Below are 26,848 nucleotides of genomic sequence, written 5' to 3'. Positions count from 1 at the left end.
GCGTTCCGAACCGCTGATTTGACACGCTGATTCATAATGCTCCGAAATCGGCAATCACTAAATAAGTCGTTATTTAGTTTTTTTGGCGCACCAAAAATATTCTCGTCGCTTTATAATATTAATATTGAACCACTGTACTCACATGAACTCATTTAAATACGTTTTTAGTACCTTTATGGATATTGAGAGAGAAAATATCATTGCTCAGGCCTCACAAATCCATCGGATTTCAACAAAAATATATTAATTTGCATTTCGAAAATTAACGAAGGTCTTACGGGTGTGGAACGGCATGAGGGTGAGTAATAAATGAGAGAATTTTCATTTTTTGGTGAACTAACACTTTAATGTCAGACAGACACACAACTAAGGAGTCTGTTTAGTCATTATGCTTCATGGGCAGATCAATTTTGGTATCATCAGCATAGAAATGAAATAACACCCCATGCTTGGTAAAAATGGACCCCAAAGGAAGCATATATAGCGAGAACAAAACAGGAGCCAAAATGGAGCCTTGAGGAACTCCAAACTTCAAGGCACTGCTGGATGAAGAAAAACCATCAGGACAAACATAGAAAGTTATATCATCCAGATAGGATTCAAACCAGTCCAGAGCACAACCTTTAATGCCCACATATCGTTCAAGGCGTGAGATAAGGATTTTGTGGTCAGCAGTATCAAAATCAGTGCTTAAATCTAAGAGTAGAAGCATCACTGAGTCCCCTGAGTCTACAAATAACAAAATATCATTTAGAACTTTGAAAAGTGCAGACTCAGTACAATGCTGCTTCCTGAACCCAGATTGAATTTTTTCAAAAGTATTATTTGACTCTGCAAAACTCTGCAAATGTACTAATCCAGCCTTCTTAAAATAAATAATAATACTTTTTAAACTACAAAAACATAACACCAGTCGTCATGCAATTATCCGAGTTCGAAAAAGACATCTTGTCCTCAACTGTGTAACTCCAAAACAGTCACACGCTACAGCTCAAGTGTTTATTTATTCAAGCAATGAGTCAAAGACAAACACAGCAATCCACCAAGTGCTGTCTCTGACATGCGTGATAAGTCATCAAAGTCTGAGACGGAAAGGAAAGAAAGGGAGCGAGAAAAAAACAGGAAGAACCTCCACAGAATTCCCCTTCCTGACAAGCAGTCAGGCATTCAGCTGTCAAAGTCAAAGGAAGAGCTTGCTAATCATGTGTGATGTTTCATAATGTGTGTGTTTTCAAAGCGAGGCAGCGCTGCCGATTCTGACAAACAGGGAGGGGGGCTCTAATTCTGTTGTTCTTTTTATGTGGTCTCCATTGCCGTAAGTCTCACATCACTCTATGACGCGTCTTTATCTGTCGTTAACGGTACTTTTTCTTCTTCTCTCATCTACCCCTCCACCCTGAAGCACACGCTCTGAGCGCTGCTTCTAATAGAGGGATTTTTGCTTTCTCACTTTATCATGCTCCAGCTTTCTGTTACTCTCTCAAACTCTGAACGAGAACATACACACATTCACTTTACAACAGCCAAGACTACATATTTGTAGTCTGCCAAGCTCCAAAAAGGACAAAAAGGCAATAAATGTACCACAAAAGTAGTTAATATGACTAAAATCTTGTGCGCCATCCAGCACTTCACATTCCAGTCCAATAGGTGCCAGAAATTAACATTTTCTATATTTTGCACTTTAATTATATTTTCATTTTAATCAACATATTAATGAAATACACAGTGCAGAACTGAGACATGTCGCTGGCCAGATTCAAATCTGTAACTGGCTTTTCAGAAACTAAAATGTATGTAAAATATGCTGCTGCTGCTGCATAAATAGACATATATAATCCTGCAGCAGATCTAGGCAGGTGGAGTTGGGGAGGTGGAGGGACTCTGATAATGCGCTGCAGGACTAGCCTACAACAAACACTGAACCAGACTATTTAAATGTTGAGCAAGCTATCTCATTGGCTGCAGGATCAGTAGAGGCCAATCATGCAGACTGCATGTAAAGGACCTATCAGCCTGTGCCAAGTCAAGTCAAGTCACCTTTATTTATATAGAGCTTTTTACAATGCAGATTGTATCAAAGCAGCTTTACATTGATAACTGGTACATAATTTTTGCTGCACAGCAGCTCTTCAAGAATAGTGTCAATGCAGGCAGATCAAAGCACTGTTGAATAAATGTCAAGAATACTGTTGAATATCAAATGTCAAGTGTCCCCAACTAAGCAAGCCAAAGGCGACAGTGGCAAGGAACCCAAACTCCAACAGGTGACATCAGGTGGCAAACAAGTGGCAAATAGGTGTTAAAATGGAGAAAAAAAAAAAACCTTGGGAGAAACCAGGCCTAGTCCGGGGGCCAGTTCTCCTCTGGCGAACAGTGCTTTGTTACGAATCAGGTTGCTATCATAAATCTGATAGGATCGCAACATTCAAAGTATTTATTTCAGTTGCATCCAGTTGAGGATCGTATTCATCACGCCAGTATGGACGGTTTGTTGAGGAACTGTGCTACTGGCTGTGCCATCTAGAGTTACATGACTGAACTAGATTTAAATATAAAAAAGGTAATATTTATGTGATATGTAAGCAATAAGGTACTCGAGGCTGTGCTGTATCACGAATAAGTCGCAGCTGAAGGGCGTTGTTAGGCACGTCGCAAAGCGGCCTGCAACCCCTTCAGCCGTGACTTATTCACAATACAGCACTAGCCTCGAGTACCTTATTCCTTTTATAAAACAGTCACCACACAATACAAATATTAAAGCCAAAAATATGTATCAATGCAACTTTCATGAAGTAAACTTTCACACAAAAAAAAGTCTCTGACCGTGAACAGCAACAGAAGTTACATTATTACGCCATTAGATGGCAGCAAAGACTGTCTTTATAAGTGTGTCAGTCAGTAGCGAAGACTTTTACATTGAAAAGACTGAATTGTTGTGAACATGGAACAAGACGCAACTGACAAATGCTTTGATTAGCGCTGTCAGTCATGGGAAAACCCCTTAAATGTTAAAAGGACAAGATAATACATCGGACATTTAAACAGATGTTCTATTATGAACATAGGACTGACCTTAAGGATAATGCTAAATCTGAATGCAGGTAATAAACTCGCTCCAATATCAACTGAGAACAAACAGTTTACGTTGCTAAGAGTGGTTGCTAAGGGTGTTGTGTAGTGATACACAGAACCGTTAGGTGAAGCGGTCATAGCTGTGTTTTATCATGAATAAGAGAGTGCGAACAGAACCACATTTTACCTCCTGCCACTTCCTGTATTCACAAAAGAAGAAGAGAATGGAAGAGAACATGATGTGATGTGCTTTCCAGCACAGAACACTTGCCCCTCATGGCCGTATCTTCAGCGCAGCGGGCGGCCCCTCATCTCGCTGTAGAGCAGATATCTTTACTGGTGCTTTCTCTATCAGCATGTGTGGCCAGTAAGCTTGTTTTAGTGGAGCCATGGGTTTCTGCTGGGTGGAAGCAAGCAGTTACAGAAGAAATATGAAAGGAAATGGAGGCATAATATAGGTTTTCTCCATCTTCTTTCCTCTTATTATTATTATTATTATTTTGTTTTAACACGTTTAGTATGCATGATTGAGTTAGGAAAGCACATTTACACAAACTTGTAAATTTAACATGACGGTATTAACAGGCGGCGCTATGAGGAGGGACGTTACACTGGTTAAAATTGCAAATTTCTCTGGTTTTAAACATTGTTGGAATCATTTGGGGTAATGCAAGTACACAAGTGTACAAAATATATGACGTGCTACTGTTGTTTATTTTGGATATTTTAATGCAAAAATCTTACGTATTGTGTCTTTAAAGACACGACTAAACTCAACTGAGATGACTTTACCTTCATAAACAGTTGCACTGCATCTGCCCTTGAAGTTAATTTGGTTGTCGGTGGAGAGCGTGTTTTGGCTACATGGCAGGGGGTTCCTCGCAGGGGTTCTGAATGAAATTGGGAAGTTATCCAGAGCTTTGTTTTCCATAATTTTGGCAGATAAAGAAATGTAATGTAATTGCAGTTTTCTTTCTTGCCTAAAACACATGCACACAGACTTTCCTCATCCTTCAATCATCTGCATTTGTGTTGACTTTAGCTTTAGCCTTTACTGTTGAAACTGTATAAACGTATTCATCTTCAATCATACTATTAATATCTCACATTAATCCAGCAGTTAAAAGGATCCTGGGAGGATTCAAGATCTCATTTCAGACAGCCAACTGCTGAAGCCATAAACAATACAGTTCAGTAAAGCAGAGAATGGGGGGAATATCAATTAAATATAAATGATACACAATGAAAAATACAGGAAAAACTGTGATAAAATATTTTAAAGAATGGTTTTCTGTTTTAATATATTATCAATGTTGAAAAAACATTACTACTATTACATATACATATATATCAGGGCCATAACCACCATAGATATTGAGGGGGACAATAATTAGAAATGGCCAAACTGAAATTCTTGACCCTAAAATAGTTTAAAAGTTACAATTTTTTTAGTCTGGTGACTGGTCTGCCTTAGTGGTCTAACAGCGCTTGTCAATGTCATAATGATTGAGCTGGCCAATGAAATCAAAGTAGGCGGGGTTTAATGTTCACAGGAAGTGCGAAGCATCAGATTAATATTGAAAGAGTGAGGTAAGATCTAAATAATGAAACATTTAAAGCACTACGTTTTGCGATAGAAATGTTAAAAGACTGACAGTAACATCCGGCTATGCAAACTATTTTTCTTAAATATGGCCGTTTTGAATTGAAAATATGCATTTACGTGATTCGTGTAATTAGTAGCCTACATGTGTGCATATTTTAATGTAAATTAATGCAAATATTATTTGCAAATAGTTCAAAAATGATTATTTCCCAACTAGAATTAGACCTAGAATTTCCTTCACTGTTCTGTTTAAAAATTGCTCTTTTAAGTTGCAATAATATTTCACAATATTACTGTTTTTCTGTATTTTTGAGCAAATAAATGCAGCCTTGGATAGTATAAGAGTTAAAACGTTTAAAATTCTTAATTATCCCAAACTTTTGTGTCTTTATGTTCTTCAGAATCAGATACAAAGACTCGTTCTCTGGCTGCCTTTCTTTAACATCAAACCAGGAGCCCCTAGCTCAGTGCTGAATTATAAATTAGGCTGTCAGGCGACCCACTGTTTATGAGCTTGGGGGGTCATTTAAATTTAATTTGAAATGGGATTTCTCTTTAGGGTCTGTCTGCTCAGCAGAACAGCACCAAAATAAAGGAAAAAACACACTGCAACCCCTCAACCTACAGGTCTGGATGCTCCAGAACAAGGGAGGGGGAACACATTGTGTTGTACAGGCAAAAGTAAGTGAGCTGCGTCACGGTGACTCGACTGGAGCAGAACGGGCTCAGTATTAAGTATCTGAAAAAGTTAAATAGAAATGCAGGAAAGAGACCTAGAGAAAACTTCATTGGGGGCAAATCCAATGCATTTGATTTGGTCCATTAGGGTTCATTAGTATGGAAGGAGAAAAAGGAAATACGCAAAACAATGTATCAGTTTTGAATCTGGCCCAAAATGAACTTTTTTTACACAAAGCAAGTAAGTGAAAGCGGAGAGTATTGAGTTGTCACACAGTATGGTTTATGTAATTTGTAGCAGATAATTGTTGGAATACTATATCAAAGCTTGACATACATAGCGCAAAAAAAAAAAAAAAAATGTTTCAACACTCACAGTTTCCCTTATGAATAAAACCGTTCTTGGCTTTGGTGCAGATTAATACATCACCCGTAACGTTGAGGAGGATTGATCTTGCATGTAAAACCTCATTATTGAAATGTCTGGTACTTACAAATTGGAATCAAGTTGGACATGAAATGTCTTCAAACGGCTGAACATTGTATGCAAATTATCCAGACATATGGCTTGTTCACATCAGGTCTTGTTCACATCAAGTCCAATGTTAAAATCTTGTAGTGTTTTTGGGGAGTTTTGAAATAAAGATGAAAAAAGAAATGTATTTGAGTTAGTTGAGGAAAATAACTTATAGCAGATATGCATTTAAAGTTACAGTTTCAAATCAAAAACAATTAACACTAACCCAAAATGAATTAATTAAACATGGTAAAATAACCATAATAAACAGCAATATTTGCCCTACTTATAGCTTAATTGAAACATTTTGGAATGTTTAATGTGCCTATGTCAGGATGGGACCACATGATCATAATCATAAAAGAACTACTGAATCATTGTGAACCACTTCATTGAATCGGTTCAGAAAGATTCCGTTCAATTGACTCTTCGCCAGGAGTTTGATTGACAGGTGTTCTAACCATATCTAATCATAACATTGAATCTGCCATTTTGTCAAAAAAAGCTGCAGGGGAGTTAGCAGAGCCACAAATCGGTATTTATTGTTTAAATTTCTTTAAAGGTGCCCTAGATTCAAAAATTGAATTTACCTCGGCATAGTTAAATAACAAGAGTTCAGTACATGGAAATGACATACAGTGAGTCTCAAACACCATTGTTTCCTCCTTCTTATATAAATCTCATTTGTTTAAAAGACCTCCGAAGAACAGGCGAATTTCAACATAACACCGACTGTTACGTAACAGTCAGGGTGTACGCCCCCAATATTTGCATAATGCCAGCCCATGATCAAGGGATTACACAAGCCAGTATTAACGTCTGGAGCTGCACACAGCCGAATCATCAGACTAGGTAAGCAAGCAAGAACAACAGTGAAAAATGGCAGATGGAGCAATAATAACTGACATAATCCATGATTACATGATATTTTTACTGATATTTGTAAATTGTCTTTCTAAATGTTTCGTTAGCATGTTGCTAATGTACTGTTAAATGAGGTTAAAGTTACCATCGTTTCTTACTGTATTCACGGAGACAAGAGCCGTCGCTATTTTCATTTTTAAACACTTGCAGTCTGTATAATTCATAAACAACTTCATTCTTTATAAATCTCTCCAACAGTGTAGCATTAGCCGTTAGCCACGGAGGACAGCCTCAAATTCACTCAGAATAAAACGTTAACATCCAAATAAATACTTTACTCACATAATTCGAAGCATGCATACAGCATACATGACGAACATCTTGTAAAGATCCATTTGAGGGTTATATTAGCTGTGTGAACTTTGTAAATGCGCTGTAATATAGTCGACAGCTCATGTGGCAGGGAGCACGTGATTTAAGGGGGCGGCGCCGAGTGTAAATCAGTGCATTGTTAATGATGCCCCAAAATAGGCAGTTAAAAAAATAAATGTAAAAAAATCTATGGGGTATTTTGAGCTGAAACTTCACAGACACATTCAGGAGACACCTTAGACTTATATTACATCTTGTGAAAAAGCATTCTTGGGCACCTTTAAAAATGGCAAAATTTGAGACTTTGTTTCATATCAAAAGTAACCTGTTCTGTCATATCAATGGTCAGTTAACCCTTTCACATGCAAGTTTAAAATATTCTATTAGAGCCACCAGTGTGAGTTTTTCTAGGCAACGTATCGCTTTATTGTTTCCATGGCGACGTGTCATTGCTTGTCATGTGACACCGCAACCACAATGACTGATGTTTTCCTTTTATTTCATTTTAACTTTTTTTATTCAAAATATTCACAAACTTGTTAACTATAACATGAAATATGTGATATTCCGATTATTAAATATGCTTAAGTGGATGTGTTTTGTTGTTTAAACACCTTTAGTTGAGTTACTGTGCATGCACGATGGGTGCAGGCCATGTTAGTTTGCGCCGCAGTTCAGAGAATCGCAATTGTTGGATTTATAACATGTGAATTCATCCACTTCTCTTGAAATGCATGAAAGTGGCCGGTGAATTCACTTCCCCCACCTACATTTACCTGCCAGTATTGAAAATCGAACTCACAACCTGTGGGTTACCAGCCTGACTCTCTAACCATTAGGCCATGACTGCTCCTAAAAAAATTTTCTGCATTGGCTGGTAATCATCAGCCAGAAAACCTCTTGAGAACAGGTTAAAATAGGACAACATTTCAGTATCAAAATCTCTTTTTCAGACCAAATCCCTCCTACATATTCTGCATGTAGCATGTCCTCCTACATGCCAAACAGTGACAAGTGACAAGAGCAAATAAGGTATCAGGAACTCTGGGGATGTTATAACTGTCTGTAATCTGCATAAATGAACCATGACAAAATGCATAAAATGACAACTAAGAATCAGAATAAGCCAAAAACTAAATGTCTTTTTGTGCTTTTGGGACGGTTAATATATTTAAAGGCCAAACATAAGAAACTTTTTCTGTTTTTTTTAACTGGGTTCCAAAAATCTGGAGAACAAAAATTTCCCTTTCTGAAGGTCTCAAAAGGTTGCAGCTCAGAAGCCCTGCCAGCCAATCCGCCTGGAGATTTCTTGCATGTCAAATGATTGTGATGCATTTCAATAAGCACAGTGGGAAGCTTCCTTTTCATCATCCTGCCGGTGTGCACTGATTCCCACCTCTGAATGCTGCATTTCTTCTGCGTTCTTTATTCGTAGTAATCATTTATCTATGCAAAGCATTTGTGCTATGAATTTGAATATAATAAGAGTTTATTGTATTAGTCAGCACGTCCAGAGGGCTAAGAGTTTGCATCATTAATGAGATTTCACTGCTAAAATATTACAAACAAATGTATAAGTCTGCTAAAAGTAAAATGATATATAATTCATATATAACTTATATTACTTACATGCTACAAGTAATATTACTTATAGTAGACTTATATGTGACCCAGGACCACAAAATGTCATCGACCTCAAAAATCATTAGGATATTAAGTAAAGATCATGTTTACGGAAGAGGATTAGGGCCAAGCAATAATAAAAAAATAAAACCATCTCGAGATTAAAGTTGTTAAATTTCGAGAAAAAAGTCGAGATAAAATGTTGAGAATAAACTCGTTAAATTTCGAGAAAAAAGTCGTTAAATTTTAAGAAAAAAGTTGAGATAAAATGTTGAGAATAAACTCGCTAAATTACGAGAAAAAACTCGTTAAATTTCGAGAAAAAAGTCGAGATAAAATTGAGAATAAACTCGTTAAATTACAAGAAAAAACTCGAAAAATTTCGAGAAAAAAGTCGAGAAAAAATTTTGAGAATAAACATTAAATTACGAGAAAAAACTCGTTAAATTTCAAGAAAAAAGTCGAGATACAATTTTGAGAATAAACTCGTTAAATTTCGAGAAAAAAAGTCATTAAATTTTGAGAAAAAAAGTTGAGATAAAATGTTGAGAATAAACTCGCTAAATTACGAGAAAAAACTCGTTAAATTTCGAGAAAAAAGTCGAGATAAAATTGAGAATAAACTCGTTAAATTACGAGAAAAAACTTGAAAAATTTCGAGAAAAATTTCGAGAAAAAAGTCGAGAAAAAATGTTGAGAATAAACATTAAATTACGAGAAAAAACTCGTTAAATTTCGAGAAAAAAGTCATTAAATTTTGAGAAAAAAGTTCAGATAAAATGTTGAGAATAAACTCGCTAAATTACGAGAAAAAACTCGTTAAATTTCGAGAAAAAAGTCGAGAAAAAATGTTGAGAATAAACATTAAATTTACGAGAAAAAACTCGTTAAATTTCAAGAAAAAAGTTGTTTAATTTCGAGAAAAAAGTCGAGATAAAATGTTGAGAATAAACTCGCTAAATTACAAGAAAAAACTCGTAAAATTTCGAGAAAAAAGTCGAGAAAAAATGTTGAGAATAAACATTAAATTACGAGAAAAAAATCGTTAAATTTCAAGAAAAAAGTTGAGATAAAATTGAGAATAAACTCGTTAAATTTCGAGAAAAAAGTTGTTAAATTTTGAGAAAAAAGTTGAGATAAAATGTTGAGAATAAACTCGTTAAATTTCAAGAAAAAAGTCGTTAAATTTCGAGAAAAAAGTCGAGAAAAAATGTTGAGAATAAACATTAAATTACGAGAAAAAACTCGTTAAATTTCAAGAAAAAAGTCGAGATAAAATTTTGAGAATAAACTCGTTAAATTACGAGAAAAAAATCGTTTAATTTCGAGAAAAAAGTCGAGATAAAATGTTGAGAATAAACTCGTTAAATTTTAAGAAAAAAGTCGAGATAAAATGTTGAGAATAAACTCGTTAAATTTCGAGAAAAAAGTCGAGATAAAATGTTGAGAATAAACTCGTTAAATTGCGAGAAAAAAACTTGTTAAATTTCGAGAAAAAAGTCGAGATAAAATGTTGAGAATAAAGTCATTAAATTATGAGAAAAAAGTCGTTATATTATGAGAACAAATTCATTAAATTATGAGAAATATGTCATTAAATTTCAGGAAAAAGTTGAGATAAAATGTTGAGAATAAAGTCATTAAATTATGAGAAAAAAGTCGTTAAATTACGAGAACAAATTCGTTAAATTACAAATTTGCTCTCATAATTTAATGACTTTTTTCTCGAAATTTAACAACTTTAATCTCGAGATGGTTTTATTTTTTTATTATTGCTTGGCCCTAATCCTCTTCCGTACATGTTCCATGAAGATATTTTGTAAATTTCCTACCATAAATATATCAAAAATGTATTTTTGTGAGTGGATATGCATTGCTAAGGACTTCATTTGGACAACTTTAAAAGCGATTTTCTCAATATTTTGATTTTTTTGCAACCTCAGATTCCAGATTTTCAAATAGTTGTATCTCGGCCAAGTTCTAACAAACCATACATCAATGGAAAGCCTATTTATTCAGTGAAATAAAGAATAAAATTGTATAATTATATTATATATATTTGTGTGTGTGTGCATGTATGTATAGGATTGTTCAACATTTTTGAATGCATTATTTCATTCATAAAAAAAAAATAATGTAAAAAATCAATAATATTGTGAAATATTTTTTACATATTTTTCTATTTATTTTAAAATGTTATTTATTCCTGTGATGCAAAGACTCCAGTCTTCCAGTCTTCAGTGTCACATGATCCTTCAGAAATCATTCTAATATGCTGATTTGGTGCTATAGAAACATTTATTGTTACAATAAATGTTAAATTATTTTGTTGTGGAAACCGGGATACGTTATTTTCATGATTCTTTGATTAGCATGTTCAAAAGAACAGCATTTATTTGAAACAGAAATTTAGTAAAAGTACTGTCACTTTTGATCAATTTAATGCACCCTTGATGAATAAAAGTATTGCTTTATTTCTTCTATAGGCTATACGTTAGCATACATATGGATTATAATCTGTGAGTAAAGAAAGAAACACATGGTGAGCGGTCTGTGTCTATAGACCTCTGAGCCACAGTTTGAAATTACCAGCAGAGAGATGCCTGCAGGACTCAACCCCTGGCCTATGGTCACCTCTGTGGCCTGTGCAGATGTCATTTTCAAAGAGAAGCCTTTGTCCAAGAGCGCATTGACATGTGTGCCACAGAGTTAAAGATGTCGAACAAAACATGAGACATCTGTCAACAGTCAGAGTATCAAGGGGACGTCCAGTTCAGAAATGTGTTGGGTTGTCGAGTGAGCCTTAAAGCCGCTTCACATTCATATGAAAAAGGCGGGAAATTGGTACTGGTAAAAAAAAATAAAAATGTGGAGCCTATGAAGAAGGACCAAAAAATCATGTTTTTTTGAATAGAACAGTCCTTTCAGAGAAACACGCTTGTTATTTTCTCCTGTTGAGGCATAGATTAGTCCTTGCATTGAGAGGTCATTTTGACAGGGCTAATTATCTATTGTACCAGCAGAGGGCAACAACATTACCATCATCTGGAGAAACATATGGGAACTACTTACTCACACACAAATACTCTCACAGTCAAATTAACCCTGGGTGAAAACCAAGAAGGTAATATGCGCTTCCATAAATAATATTAAAATGCCTCTGCTTTGATTCTCTCTGCACAGCCTACTGAATTATAAGAAGATATGTTTTATGACTCTATATTAGAAACAAAAGGAGTGAACAGTGCTTTTGCATTCACAGACGGTAATAGAACACTAGCCTCTAATATTATGCCAAGTCGGTCTTTTATAACGAAATGCACCAATGTGATTAAGCTTGAAAAATACAGCAGGGGAGTTGTTATTTAATGGCCACTTTAATTAAGCATTATAAAAAATTACTGTTACTTACCAACCAGAATTCATAAATCAGAGAAAGTGTGGATATCTCTGTGTGAAAGCAATACCTGACTGTGAGAGGGTTTTTGAACGCGGAGACTAATTACCTGGGGACAGAGGTTGGGTTATTAACACTATTTACGGATTAAGCAATTGACTTTTAAGCAGAATTTGGCCTCCGTTTTTTATGAAACGTCAGATTAACAGCCGTGCGAATGAGTCTGGGTCAGTCAGGCAGTTGCTAAATGTAGATCTCAATTTTAAGTTGCCTCTTGGAAATGTCAACACAGTGAAGGACAGCCTTATTTCGGGACAATCGAATTTCTCTGACTGTACCGCTCTTCAATGGAGAGAGTAATAAGGGAAGAAAAATACCTCCTCTCACAATAAAAACACCCGCATTAATATCAAAGACCCGCCAGAGAGAGATGTGAAATCGCTGCGGCTTTGCAGAGGAACGGTGACAAAAACTCAGTGGGGTGGATATTTAATTCCATCTCAGACCTTAGAAGTGAGAACCATCTTTCCGCTAATACATCGAGCGTGGGAATTATTGTGAAACTTCGTTCAAATTCTCAATCTCCTCCCCATCAAACCGACTGTTGGCTTTATTTGTTTGTCAGCTAACACATGCTCTCGACGTTCCAGCAGAATATAGATTGGTTGCTGGCGTCAGACCGCAGGTACAGGCATGTGGATGTGTGGTGTTTGACTGATAGCATCTATAACCACTGGCAGCACACAGACTCAATTCACACTCAGAGATGGCACGACAGCAGGCTGCGGGCAAGTTATTTCTTGAGGATGAGGAGAGCGAGCCTGTGGCACAGTAGCCAGTCGTGTCCTCGGAGACTGATGCTCCAGCCCCAAGGTCTACCTGAGATATCATACACCTCAGTCTCATACCCAAGTTCCCAATAAATCTGCTTCATGTGCTTCTCTGAGCAAAATTATACATTTTTGCTTGCTAAGATAAGCTAAATCTTTTAGTTCGCCTGTTGTAATTAGCTTCCTAGCATTTCCATTGTTGATTACATGTTAGATGAGTATTATTTTTTAATCTGCTTTGCTGTGTTAGCAGCTTGCTATCTGTTGTAGATTTTTAAGTTATCTATTTTTCAGGTTGTTCTGTCAGCACTTCTGTTGTTGATTTTGTTATCAACAATTATCTCTATTTCAGTCTGCTTTGCTCTGTTAAAGTCCCCCTGTAGTCAATCATTTTATTCCTTAAAACTCATCACCAAAAATAGCTTAAATGCAACACTACAGCCTTGCTTCATTTAGTATGCACAGAACCATGAATATGCAAATTAGCCCAGCCTCCACTCGCTCATGCCAGCTCAGAGCCACTTGGTCAACTTAAGTAAACTCTGTACAATAACGGTACACATAACAGTAATTAATATGATTAGCATTTTACTTGACTACGTTATCAAACAGCTAATAATGTGTTGCTAATGTTACACAAACCATGTTCCAGTTCGCCGTCTCAGTCTGCCTTCTGAAAATCAGCAATTTGCACATATTAAAAACACCACATACATACAACACAACATTAAAAACTTGATTTTCACCACAGGGGGACTTTAACAATAAGTGCTAGCAAGCTGCTAACAGAGTGAAAATATTGAATAATACTTAGCTAATATATGAAATCAAGATGTGTGAGCAAGCTGTTAATTTCAGTAGTTAGCTATTTTTCAATCTGATTTTCTGTTTTTAGATCTCTTTTGCTCTGCAGTAACTTGTTAGCGCCTCTGTTGTTTATTTTGTTTATCAATTTTCCAGTCTGCTCTGCTCTGTTAACAGCTTGCTAGCACGTCTATTCTTGATTACAAACATTAGCTAAATATCACTCAATCTTTACACTCTGTTAGCAGCTTGCTAGCACTTATTGTTAATTTCAATAGCTATTTTTTTAGCTAAGCAGTTTGCTAGCATCTATTCTTGATTTCAGTAATTAGCAAAATACTACTCAATGTTTTTATTCTGTTAGCAGCTTGCTAGCATGTATTTTTCAGTCAGATTTTCTTTTAGCAACTATCACTTCTATAGTTATGTTAGCTTAGTATTTTTTAGATCTCCTTTTCTCTTTTAGCAGCTGCAAGCACTTCTGTTGTTGATTTTATGTTACCTATCTATATTTCAATCTGCTTTGCGGTGTTATCATCCATACTTAATTTCTTATTTAGCTAAGTATTAGCCTACTTGATCTTTTTCACTCTGTTATAGTATTTGGCGACACTTTATTTTGATGGTCCCCTTTAGACATTCTGTATAAGTAATGCTGCACCTACATGCCAACTAACTCTCATTATGGTGCGTTCACACCGGACGCGAATGAAGTGGTAAGCGCGAGTGATTTACATGTTAAGTCAATGCAAAGACGCGAATTGACATCCTGCGGCGCGAGTGACGCGATTTGCGCGAATCGCGCAAGTTGAAAAATCTGAACTTTGGCGAATTTTCACGCTGCGTTAACCAATCAGGAGCTTGCTCTAGTAGTGACGTGACGTAGCAAGCTGAGGAAGAAATTCGAAACAACAATGGAGGACAAAATCATCGTCGCTGTACATCTTCATACGTTTATAGAAACAGAAATAAGGATCATGTTTGAAAGAAAGTGAGTGAGGAGATCGGACAGCTTATTCGCTGTAATTTACCATTATTTCCCCACTGACAAGTTGTGTTTATTCAGAGGAAGTGTGCAGAAAGCAGTGGGAGAGTCTGGGACACATAAAGGAGGGGGAGAGCCCCTCTCATGACGCAAATTCGCGTCTGTTGTGAAGGGATTTTCACGCGCGAATGAAGCGAGTAAACTCAAAATGTTCAAGCGTCCAACTACGCGCGAATAGCGCGATTTATTCGCGCAAGTCGCGTCCGGTGTGAACGCACCATTAGGGTTAGTAGAATAAAGGGTTAGGGTCTGTTGGGGGACCATCACAATAAAGTGTTAGCAGACATTAAGCAGACAGTCTACTAATACTCTAATGAGAGTTCGTTGGCATGTAGGTGCAACATTACTTATAGTCAACAGAATGTCTAAAGAGGACCATCAAAATAAGGTATAGCCAAGTATTTTTTGATACTGTCTACATTTACATTTGGACCATTGAGATCTCATTGTGGCATGACACAACACAATTAGATGCTAACCTGCCAACGAAATGTCCTGTTGCTGGCTGAAGTCGTATTTGAATTGCAGAAAATTTCTGGAAGTAGGCCTAATAGTTATTGCGTCACACATAGGACACATTTTGTATGTTCTTTGGGAATCAAATCCATGACATTGGTGTTGGCCATGAGGCTGTCAAATTTGTTTTCACTGACCGAATCATTTGCTTTAATTACCAGGAAAACACAACTGAGTTGTCAAATATGTCTCATTCACTGTTTTGGATATCAACCAAATGTTTACCTTCTCAATATATAGTCCTACAAATGTATAGTAGCATTTATACTAGTACAAACTAGGTGGACAGAAAATTTATTCCAGAAATGTGACGACTTTCCAAAACAATAAAGCCTTCAGCCAAACTTTCACATAGCAACAAGTAATCCGCAGAACTGAATGCCAAATGACAGATTGCTTTGACTTGGCAGGAGATGCTTAATAGCGTAAGATTCAGATCTTCCATTTATAGAAAGAAAATCTCCGTGTGATAATACAGTCTTGTATTGTAAAAAAAAAAAAAAAAAAAAAAAACACCTGTGTGCATGGTCTATTTTGGGATTGGAGCAGTCAAGGTCATTCATGCGGAGACAAATTGTGTAGGAGGTACAGCTAACAAAGAGAATATGTTAGTGCTTTCCGCAGAGCTCGACACACAGACAGGTGGATCTAAGAAAGAGACCTGCTGGGAAGAGAGCTAAAAGACAGGAAAAGAAGTCTATCAGTAACTGAGCAGGAGCCATTACGCAATCCAGGCATGCAAACAGTCTGTGAAACAAAAAGGTTTATAAGGGAAAGATGAGGCAATACACTGTGAAGGGGTTAGGCTGTTTTGGCATTCCTGTGATAGCAAACAGTTGTTAAAGATGTGAAAGACATTGTACTAAGAAAACAGTGAAATAGAGAAGTAAAATACAAATTCTTTGTTCAAGTATTTTTTTAACTCTGAGAAATAAAAAGCACAGTTAATGCAGGGCTGAAAGTGACTATATATATATATCGACCTTAATATCGATTCAACATTACAGATGGAAGTCATATGTTAAACAGTGACCTATAAAATATATTTTGGGAAATATCTGAAGACATTTGTTTGTTTGTTTTTTGGAATATCATTTATTACAACAAAAACTCTGCTGTGAATATGTATCTTTAATTTTAATTAATGGTTCCCAGTTCTGTTCGAATCATAACCGGAAAATGATTCGCGATTCAGTGAGGGAGTCATTTGCAAACTCATTAAAGGATTAGTTCACTTTTAAATCAAATTTTCCTGATAATTTACTCACCCCCATGTCATCCAAGATGTTCATGTCTTTCTTTCTTCAGTCGAAAAGAAATTAAGGTTTATGATGAAAACATTCCAGGATTGTTCTCCTTATAGTGGACTTCAATGGCCTTCAGATGGTTGAAGGTCAAAATTACAGTTTCAGTGCAGCTTCAAAGGCTTTAAACAATACCACATGAGGAATAAGGGTCTTATCTAGCAAAACGATCGGTCATTTTTGAAAACAAAATACAACTGTATATGCTTTATATAAACAGATGATCGCCTTGTGTGTGCTTCCGCTTTCCGCATTCTTCAAAAAGCTTACACCATATGTCCCAAACCTTCCCTATTCTACTTTCGGAAAAAAATGAAACTGCCGCCATGTTCGTTCCGTAAGTAGAATAGGGAAGGCGTAGGACATACAGCATAAGCTTTTTGAAGAATGCGGAAAGCGGAAGCACGTGCAAGACGATAATGTGTGTTTATAAAGCATATACAGTTGTATTTTTTTCAAAAATGACCGATCGTTTCACTAGATAAGACCCATATTCCTCGTCTGGTATCGTTTAAAGCCCTTTGAAGCTGCACTGAAACTGTCATTTTGACCTTCAACCGTTTGGTGCCCATTGAAGTCCACTATAAGGAGAATAATCCTGGAATGTTTTCCTCAAAAACCTTAATTCCTTTTCGACTGAAGAAAGAAAGACATGAACATCTTGGATGACATGGGGGTGAGTAAATTATCAGGAAACTTTTATTTAAAAGTGAACTAATCCTTTAATGGCTCTAAATGATTCACTGAGTGAGTCTGATTCAAATCGCATGAGTGGGTTTAAGACTACATGTGAATCTTTCTGACTGACTCGCTAAAAAGAACTGATTCATAAATCACTTGTTTGTGCTCTGTGCGTCTTGCCTTCCATTTGTAGTAGTAGTTTTGCCTATATATAACCGAATATTTAAGTAAATACCATGCTAGCCTTTCAAAGATATAAGATGCAGCCTGTCAAAGACAGATTCCACAAACTCAATCACCAGATCTCCTCACCTCATCCTCCACTCTCTCGTCTCCAGTGGCCTCATGTGACCTTGCCCGCCTCCGCCCTCTTCTTCCCACTGCTGCCCTTTTGCCGTTGGAGGCCTGTGTGGCCCCATCACTCTTAGTGCTGGTCTCTCTGCCAAACGCCAGGGCTAAAAATATCTGTGCCAACAAGGCAGAGTGGGTTCAGCCCTCGAACAGGAATAGCAGAGTAGCAGTCAACTGCTGTCTGACAGAGTCGCTGGAATTGTCAGCTTGCGAGAAGCACGATGCCCTCTCTTTCTCTTTCATTTTCTCCCTCTCTGTTTTCCTTCCATAGGTTGGACAACATCTCCGTCCTCTCGGATTCATGACATGTTTCAGACCAGACTGCTGCAGAGAGGGGGAGTTGTTTAGGCAAAGGAACGTGCAAATAAATACACCATGCTGTTCATTTCAATGGTGTCAAAATATGAGCACATACCAAGCGCTTAATCCACCCACAAACGTTACATTAATCACACCATGGACCTTAATTGGGGCTAATTTGACTGATTCGTTTATTAGTTGGACTGTTATGTACCTTGGTGAAATGTTTAACCGACAAAACGTTGAAAATAAGAATTTCCGACAAAATGCTACCAAAGATATCAGTTGGGAAAACCAGACATTTGCAAAAAAATTTGCAATCATCTATAATAAGCCTAATTCACATAAAAAAGAGGTGTGAAAAGAATGATAATGTCTTCATTTGATCAGCACTATTTCAGCATTTAGCACCTGGTTAAGCTATGTCTTCTTGTGTATTTCGCCCCTAAGACTGTACTTATTGAATGGACAGCCTTATTTTCATTCACAATAATTTACACACAGGCCTTAGTCAGAGTAGAAGCCATAAGCAACAATATATGAGCTTGCAATGATTATTTTAGACTATGAATAGTGTACATCAAATCTGACTTCTTGAGATAAGAAATACGTGTTTCTCTTTTTCTTCTCATATTTGTGAAATCATTGCAAGTCTGAGTCACTCTCTGTTCTACTGTGGTCATGGTGAAATATTCAAATACTTCACAAGAAGTTAGAAAGCTAACTATTGCCACCTAGTGGCAAGATAAAGAAAGACAGTAACAGCCAAATTCAAGCTCATGAATAATTAATATGATTGCATAAACTAAAACATTGCATAAAATCACAGTGTAGTAGGTGAAATAGATGAAGATTTGTGATGTGTTAATGCTTCTGTATCACTTTGATTATGCTTCAAAAATGTTAAACAGTCAACACAACTGTTTCATTCATAAGACTGGTGTTGTGCCGAATTTCAACCCCCTGCCAAATTATTACCCCCCTTGTTGAAGTCACTACCTGATTCCCTAATCTTAACCCCACCCCTAATCCTAACCCCTACCCCATACATGTTTTCCTAAACCTACCAGTATTAGGGGGGTAATAATCTGGAAGGGGGGTCGAAATTCGAGTCTCTAAAAACCACAAATGGTCTGGGTTTCCGTCAAACCACATGGGGGTGCTGTCATGTGGCTGAAGGCTTTTGCTTGTTTGTTGTTGTGCATCAAATAGACCTCCAGATACATATTCAAAAAATGAGTGCTTATATAACATCCTTGAATGAGAATTTAATTCCTTTTGTTTTGGCTTCTGCTGTGTTAACACATCCTAGTTTGACTTATGTGCAACGGATCTCCACACAAAAACTCTATGACTGACTACATTTAATTAAATGGTCAAACAGCAGGAACCGTGGGGATTACAGTTAATGCACATTGAGAGCCTTTGTGTTAGCGCTGTCAGGAATATTTATTTATGTGTAATTGTAGCTCCCTTCTTGCGCATTTCCAATAGACCTCATGTCAGCTTAGGAATTATTCATATTAAAGGATTTAATGCTGAATAAACTGTCTTAAGCATGTGTTTAATATTGCTGGCAAACAATAAATATTGGCTCACACTTTATTTTAAACACCACACGGAATAATGAAAAGCTAAATATTGTTAGTTGCTTTGCAACAGCGAACACTGTTTTTTAATTACAACTTAACCTAAATTTCTAATTTTTTTATTATTATTATTATTTAGTAGATGTGCCACCATGCAAGTGCATTTGTAACGAAGACAACATTATAAAGCGAACACTACATAGGAAGGTAGGGTTTTTTAGACATAAATATAAGTCAGAAATACATTCAAAACCTGTCAAACTGCATGTGTTTTAGCTAAAAATACCTGACACAGCATGGTGTTATTCTGCGTTTGAGGATAAACTCCCAGATCTCGTCCTCCGGAGAAGGCTTCCCTAAAAGTAGAGCAAGAAATCAATAACTTGAATCATTAGTCTGGCTCATGTGGGGCAAATTATATAAACATTAATTGCATGTGTCAGAGAAAGATTGCTTTCTGGCCAGTTCCCATAAGCCTATTTGGTCAAGACAAGCAGCCATTGTTGTGTTTTTACTGTAAATGCAGCTGTGCATAAAGATAAAAATTGTGTAAATTAATAATATCATATCATATCATATCATATCATGTAAAAGTGTAAGCCCTTATATTCTGTTGGAATTGATTTACTGTTTTAATATTGGGGTCCCAGAGACTACAATGATGTTCATGTAAAAATATTTTTTTTAAAATCTCTAATTTATCTTTAAATTCTCATAATTATATCCTCTGACCTAATCAAAACTAAATAGGCAGATTTTATCAAAGCTGTGTGTATCCCCTATTTATACCAAAACTAATCATGCACTTTTTAATAACATTCTTTTTGGAGTCAATCACATTAAAAGAGATGCCAGAATCTAAGACCAAGTGGGCTTATATGCTTGACAACGTATCAATATACTATTTGACATCCTCTGTACATTAAAGAACACCTACTGTGATCAGCACTGCCCTCCTCTGGCCTTAATGGAGAAAAGCACTGCAATGGAATATGTACGTGTGCATTGACTGACGGCATAAAGTGACAAAAGACTTCACGAATCCATGGGAAACCTGCTCAGATACTCAGAAAAAGAAAAATCAGGTGTTATTTTTCTTCCCTGGTTCCTTTTAAACATGATCAGCATGCCTTTATTATGAAGATCCACTTGTTGACATATGCGCACTCACCACATGGTGGCAGCACTGCACTAGTCATTCCGACTAAATGTTTCCAAGCCTACTTTTCGGCACAGAGGCTCACCGGGGTAAAACCCACCTGACTCAAGGCCTATTAATACAGACAACGCTTCACTTTTATCCATAATGTGATTATGCCATCCTGGGGAGCAAAATGATACCACCGACCGCAAACTGTCAATACGAGTCTCTGTGTTCCTATTGTACCGCCGGGCACGCGTTGTGTTCTCGCCGTCCCCCGCGGCTAGGTACAGGTCACATAAAGATTAGTCGGGTCTCCTCTCATCAGTAGGGGTCCCATCAGGAGAAATACGCTTCTTCCAGGGAGGTGACTATTATAAACAGGTGCCTCGTTTTATTTTGTGTGTTGACACAAGGTGGTCTAATTTCGCCTCTGGATCTTTTGGCACCATATTGTTTTGCCTGTTCTCTTTTCGCGCCAATGTTTCTCTCACGATTTTTTCACTCGCGCGAGTTTTTTTTTTTTTTTTGCTAATATTAATAGGTCTTACTCATTTTGCCTCCGCCTCTGTTTCTGTCAGATTTGTCTGCTGTGATAATTGGGCTCAATCAGAGATTATTCATGTCGCTCTCAGACATGACCGAGCAGCTTTGTTTGCCTTGTGCCTCTCTGACAGAACCAACCCACACGTTCGGCTTCGAACATGCCTCTACCTCAATGAGTACCGCACTCATCCTTTTTGTGGTGCTTGCATGTCCTTAATTACGACCAATTAACGCGTGGACGCAAACGCGGTAAAACATCCTACTTCTAAATGGACATACCCTGGAAAATAACATGGCAACCTCATGTGGGGGGGGAGCGAAGCACATGGTGCATCGTGCAGCAAAACAACCCCCCTGAATGCTGTAGTATTTATCAAAGAAAGCAAATAGCTGATATTTGCGAGTACATCTTCTTGAAAATAATTACAGCAGTAATGACTTTTTCCCGGTAATGCCGGGAGAGGAGGGAACAGAAGCCGGAGACATGTAGGCCGATAAAATATCAGCGGCCAGGCCTCCTGGTGCGCTGCCCTCCGCAGCCCCGCTACGGTCCTATGTCTACACGGCTGATAAACCATTAGCCGGAGCCATGACTCACTCGTTGATCGTAGTGAAGTGCGCTAGCGGACAGCCTGGCCCAATACTCCCAATTGTTCCCCTAATATCTGTCTAATGGCCTCCATTTAATCTAGGGAGGATGATTATTACGTATCCGTCCCCCCCTCCCTTTTCCCCTGACCGAACATGCAGACACACAAAGCAGCGGTCGTAGCAGATGAATACATCTCGGTCATCAGTGTAAAGTAAAACATAATCAGTGCATTTCCCTCCAGTGCATGAGTATGCTAATGAGTTAGCTTCGCTGCGTAATTTTAGATTATGCTCCGATAGCGACATGCAGCGAGGGTGTTTGGAGGTTTGTCTCGGGTGCGTGTTGCGCGATCGTTCTCCGCAGTTTTCTCCCCATCCACTGAGTGGGTTTTTATGGGTTTACGGATTAATTGAATGCAGATTATTATCCTACATTTAACTAGACAAAATTTGGTAACCTTTATGGTCCAAAAATCCTACTGTACTGGTCGCCCTGCCTAGCCAACATGGTTAAGATAAGCAGTTTCTATGGTTTTAGATGGGTTTTGTTCAGGTGGTTAGGCTAGAAAAATAGCTAAAAACTAGCTTGGTTGGGATGAGAGACCGGTTAAACTAACTTTAACCAACTAAGACCATGGTTTAAATAGTTTTTTTTTTGTTTTGTTTTGTTTTTCAGGGAAGCAAGGGTTGTTAAAGTCCCTCTTATTTTGTCTCCTATTCATTTCCTTTCCATTCTTTTCCCTCTTTCAACATTTTTGGACTTACTTCCCTTCCTTCTTTGCTTGGACTTTCTTTCCTCGTCCTTGCCTTCCTTCCTTTTCATTTCCTTCCTCCTTTTTGTTCTCCTTACTGTTTTTCCTTCCAACTTTGTTTTCCATTTGTTTTTCTTCCTTCATCCGTGCAACTTTCTTTCGTTACTTTGTCTTTCTTTCCTCCTCCTTGTGTTCCTTTCTTTTTCTCTCCTTCCTCCATTTTGTTTTCTTTAGTTCCCCTCGAAACTTTCTTTCTGTCTTCCTCTTCCTTGCCTTCTTTTTTATTTCCTTCCACCTTCCTCCTCTGTTTTCCTTCCTTCCCCTTTGCAGCTTTCTTTATCTTTTTATTCCTTTCCTTACTCTTGCTTTCCTTACTCTTCTCCCCATTCTCCTTTCCTACTTTATTTTTTCTTCCTTCCCATTACAACTTACTTTGTCTTCCTTTTCTCTTTGAAGCCTTTCTCTTCCTTTTTTCCCCTTCCTCTTTCCTACTTTTAGTTTTTCTTCCTTCCACTGTGCACCTTTCTTTCCTCCTCCTTGCCTTCTTTTTGTTTCCTTCTTAGTTTTTTCCTTTTGTTTTTCTTCCTTTCCCCATGCAACTTTCTGTCTGTCTTCTCACTTTCTCCTTGACTTACTTTGTCTTGTTTTTCCTACTTTTTGTTTTCCATCCTTCCTTCCCCTTTACATGCATCTTTCTTTCTTTACAGTTCTCTCTCTCCATTGTTAATGCCAAATCAGGTGTGGCAACTGGGAAGGAAATTAAGTCAGTCCCACACTCGCTACAACACCCTGGACAAGAACTAGCGTGCAGACCTTCATTCGCAATTCACAGCCGGCTTGAGCTCCCGTACAGCTTGACAAAATCCGAGGAACAGCAAGCCCTAGTCAAATATGTTCTGTCAATATTTAGGCTTGTTCCACTTTTTTCTGCCTCAACAAAAGTTTCATTTTATTGAGTGCCTTTGCAGGGTTTTCCGTCTCCTTGCAGGATTTTTGAACAATCGACCCTCGAGGTGCTCATAGAAAATGAACTGCAACTCTCAATCAATACTGGTCATATGAAGAAAAAGACTACCATGGATGATATTAAATGTTGACAGAGTGTTCAAGACATGAGGTACAAATATTGTGCCAGAATTTTGGGATAAAAAGTGGCCAAAATATGATGCAGAGATGGATTTCATCTGTTCTCTTAGTTTAAGATACTGTTTGAGGTAGGTAAATAAAACTCACAGGAGCAACAAAGACAGATTTGTACGACAGAAGTACCTCTGCATACTTTACAAAACTAGCAATATTCTCATAGCAAAATAATATTTTGAGACAAAACCAGGTTGGAAAAGCGGGAAAGAGTATGTGAGCGTTGGAAATTTCTTTCTATTCTTTCTATTTGACCAAACTCGGAGGGACATACAACTGCAATATAATATAAAGAATATAGCGATTATATAACACAAAGCAATGCAGTCCATGAATGAGTAAAATATATCACATCATCACACCATCATGACCCAAATATGGATATAATAACTTACCATATGTGTATATATGCCAGTTCAATTGAAGCTTAATGTATCTGGAAAACAAAACAAGAATAAAGGTAGTGTTTTGCAGATCCAAAACTATTTTTACAGGCATGTTGACTTAGCTTGACTCCAGTGTTGTTTATTTGTTTAGTTAGTTGTTCATCTATAAAAATGGAAGCACACAGCAGAAGCCGTTTGTGCTATTATCCCACTTAACCATGTTTCCAGCATTTCGAAAAAATAATATCATCCAACTCGTATGGGCTCATTAGCTCCAACTATGACCTTGTGTGCATTTTTAAAGCAGGAACAATGAAGGTAACACTTTTATAAGTGCTCTTCACTCTGCATACTCTAACAGAGAACTATCAAATTACCTTGATTTCTTGGAGCGCAAGCCTCGGTTAGCGTACCTGACACATGTCGCGGTGCGTTATTGGGGCAGTTACCTTTCAGACATGTGCTGAGGAGTGAACAGGGAAAAGGTTAGAAGGTTTCATTCACCAGTTAAAAATAGTAGAGCCTTGGTAATGGGGGAATGATCATTTCCACCGTGCAGCGAGGTCTTCGATGGCTGCTGACAGCATTAAGGGCGTAGCAAGGATGTGAGGTACTTCAGAAGAACCTAATCAAGCGCAATACGTCTCGCTGAAAAGGTTTCGGGTTTTGAAGAAGGCTGCAAATGAAAATGGAGAGCAGGGGAACTTATTTAGAAACATATCTAAACATTTATACAGCGACCAATGCACGTTTTGTTAAGAGGTTGGCGAAGGTTCTAGCATATGTTCGTTAATCAGAAACAAGGATAGTAATGGCATACATAAAACATTTGCAAGAACAAAGCATTTGTAAAAGTACTATGGATTTGCTTTCACAAATTAAGTATGCATGACCAACTAAATATTCTTTTACATTAGCTTAATGGACCCAGTTTTGGCCATAACAATCTAAATTTAAAGAGACAACTGAAAGCATACATCAAAGCTGCAGTTTTAAATTGTCTGCCATACACTGAGATTCATCTTGAGTTGGTGCTGAATGCAAATGTTTCTGGATCAGAATATGGGTGAGATATGGCTAGTTTTGATGTATGCATCTCATTATGACTGTATAAATTACTTGTATATGACACATACATGAATTCACACTGAAGAGAAAACAGTACCACAACCTCCTTACGCACATGGTTGGTTTTAAAACTCAATGTCCACTAAATGATCTCTGGAGAAGGATTTAGCTTTTCCCTAAGCTACAGTTTCTCAGAAATGTTTTCAAACTAAACATAGACTTAAAGGGTGAAATGTTTATAGTATCCCATTTATACAGAACAGTAAAATTAAATGAAGAAATTTGGGCTAATTTACAAATATTGTGAGAGAACAATGAAAAAGTACAATACAGTGTTACTTGTCAAAATTGCCATACTTCATCATACTCAGGCATGAAAATCCCTCACCTTTCGGCGAAATTCGCCGTTTTGAAACCAAAATAGGAGACCTACGTGAGTTCATATTCAGTGAACTGCGAACAGGTGCGCGTGCCAGAAGGGAGCGCGAGTGCATGGAAATATTAACGCGAAGGGCCTTGCATCACCAGTGCAGACCACCATCAGAAGCTGAAAGCACACCTGGCCTCGGCGATTTACCTGACTCAATTTGGTGAGTGATGGCAGGGCTCGACAATAAGGACTGGGGCCAGTGTGAACGACGCTCGGGACAGTAGACGCACCGGTCACTTGCCCGATCGGGCCAGTGCTGTAGGGTGTGCGTTATATATCGTCTATAATATCGTAATTGTTGATTTAACGATCTGAAATTATCGAGTATGTACCTCACTTTACAAAAACATAGTCTACTAGACATAGTCTAGTTAGTAGGTTAGAGTAGTGTGTGCGCATATTAAAGTGTACGCTTTCACTGCGTGATTTAGTCTATTAAAAATCCCCCAAAATTCAAGATAAGGGGCAAAAATGCCCCTGTATATATATATATATATATATAATTTAATAAAGTTAATCAATATTACACAACGAGCGCCGTTTTTCTCCAAATATTAGTATGATTACAAATGTGATATTGATTTTATTCAGCGTACAGTTTAATGAACAAGAACTTAATATCAAGTGACTTACATTTTAGACACCCAATCGTCGTTTCGCTGTATTTCGCCATAGAAAATAGTTCCAAAGTCCACAGCATGGTTTTGTATCTCTGAGCAACACTTCCGGAATGAATCAGCCGTTTGAATGAATCGGTTGAATCTGATTCGCTCATTAACAGTGATTCGCTGCCACCTACTGGCGGGTTTAATTTCACATTTAAAGTGTCTTCATTTTTTTTAAAATTTCAAATAACAGTATTTAACGTTTTATATTTTGAACATTAAAAACATTTTATGCATCTATAACTGCTCTTGATTAACTTTAATAAAGTTATCTATTCTATAGTTATACATTAGATTACAATTTCTGTACCTGAAAATCTTATGTTTAAACCTACATGAAAAACTTGAAAAGCACCATTTATTTAATTTATATGTTTGTTCTGTTGTATTTATTTGTGCTATTACTCGTAATTTGATTATTTGTTACTATTTTACTACTTACTGTTTATTTGTCTAACAATATTTAAAATATTTAATCTAGTAGCTTTTGGTGTCATAACCTTATTTATTGAGGTTAAATGTATCAAAAACAATGAAAACAATAACTATGCTTATTTTATAGGCCCATTTTCTTGTC

At 37.2% G+C, this 26,848-nt stretch overlaps 1 long non-coding RNA gene across 3 annotated transcripts in view; it reads right to left on the bottom strand.

The window, feature by feature from the left end:
- The window catches only part of LOC125247421, a 73,168-nt gene extending 46,818 nt beyond the window's left edge, over positions 1 to 26,350 (bottom strand). Inside the window, exons 1-6 of one of the 3 annotated variants that reach the window (XR_007180081.1) lie at positions 26,240 to 26,350; positions 24,613 to 24,784; positions 24,118 to 24,158; positions 20,490 to 23,998; positions 19,839 to 19,908; positions 17,625 to 17,987 (exon numbers count right to left, since the gene is read on the bottom strand). This is a non-coding gene — a long non-coding RNA (uncharacterized LOC125247421). Of the gene's footprint in view, positions 1 to 14,946; positions 16,004 to 17,624; positions 17,988 to 19,838; positions 19,909 to 20,489; positions 24,159 to 24,612; positions 24,785 to 26,239 lie in introns of those variants that run through there. The other 2 variants (XR_007180080.1, XR_007180079.1) reach the window with 2 other exon arrangements.
- Between the last annotated feature and the right edge of the window lie 498 nt (positions 26,351 to 26,848).

Source organism: Megalobrama amblycephala, linkage group LG15 (assembly GCF_018812025.1).
Source record: "Megalobrama amblycephala isolate DHTTF-2021 linkage group LG15, ASM1881202v1, whole genome shotgun sequence".
Taxonomy (NCBI): Eukaryota; Metazoa; Chordata; class Actinopteri; order Cypriniformes; family Xenocyprididae; genus Megalobrama; species Megalobrama amblycephala.
The sequence above is the reverse complement of the archived record's forward strand: the minus strand, read 5'-3'. Positions and strand labels throughout refer to the sequence as shown.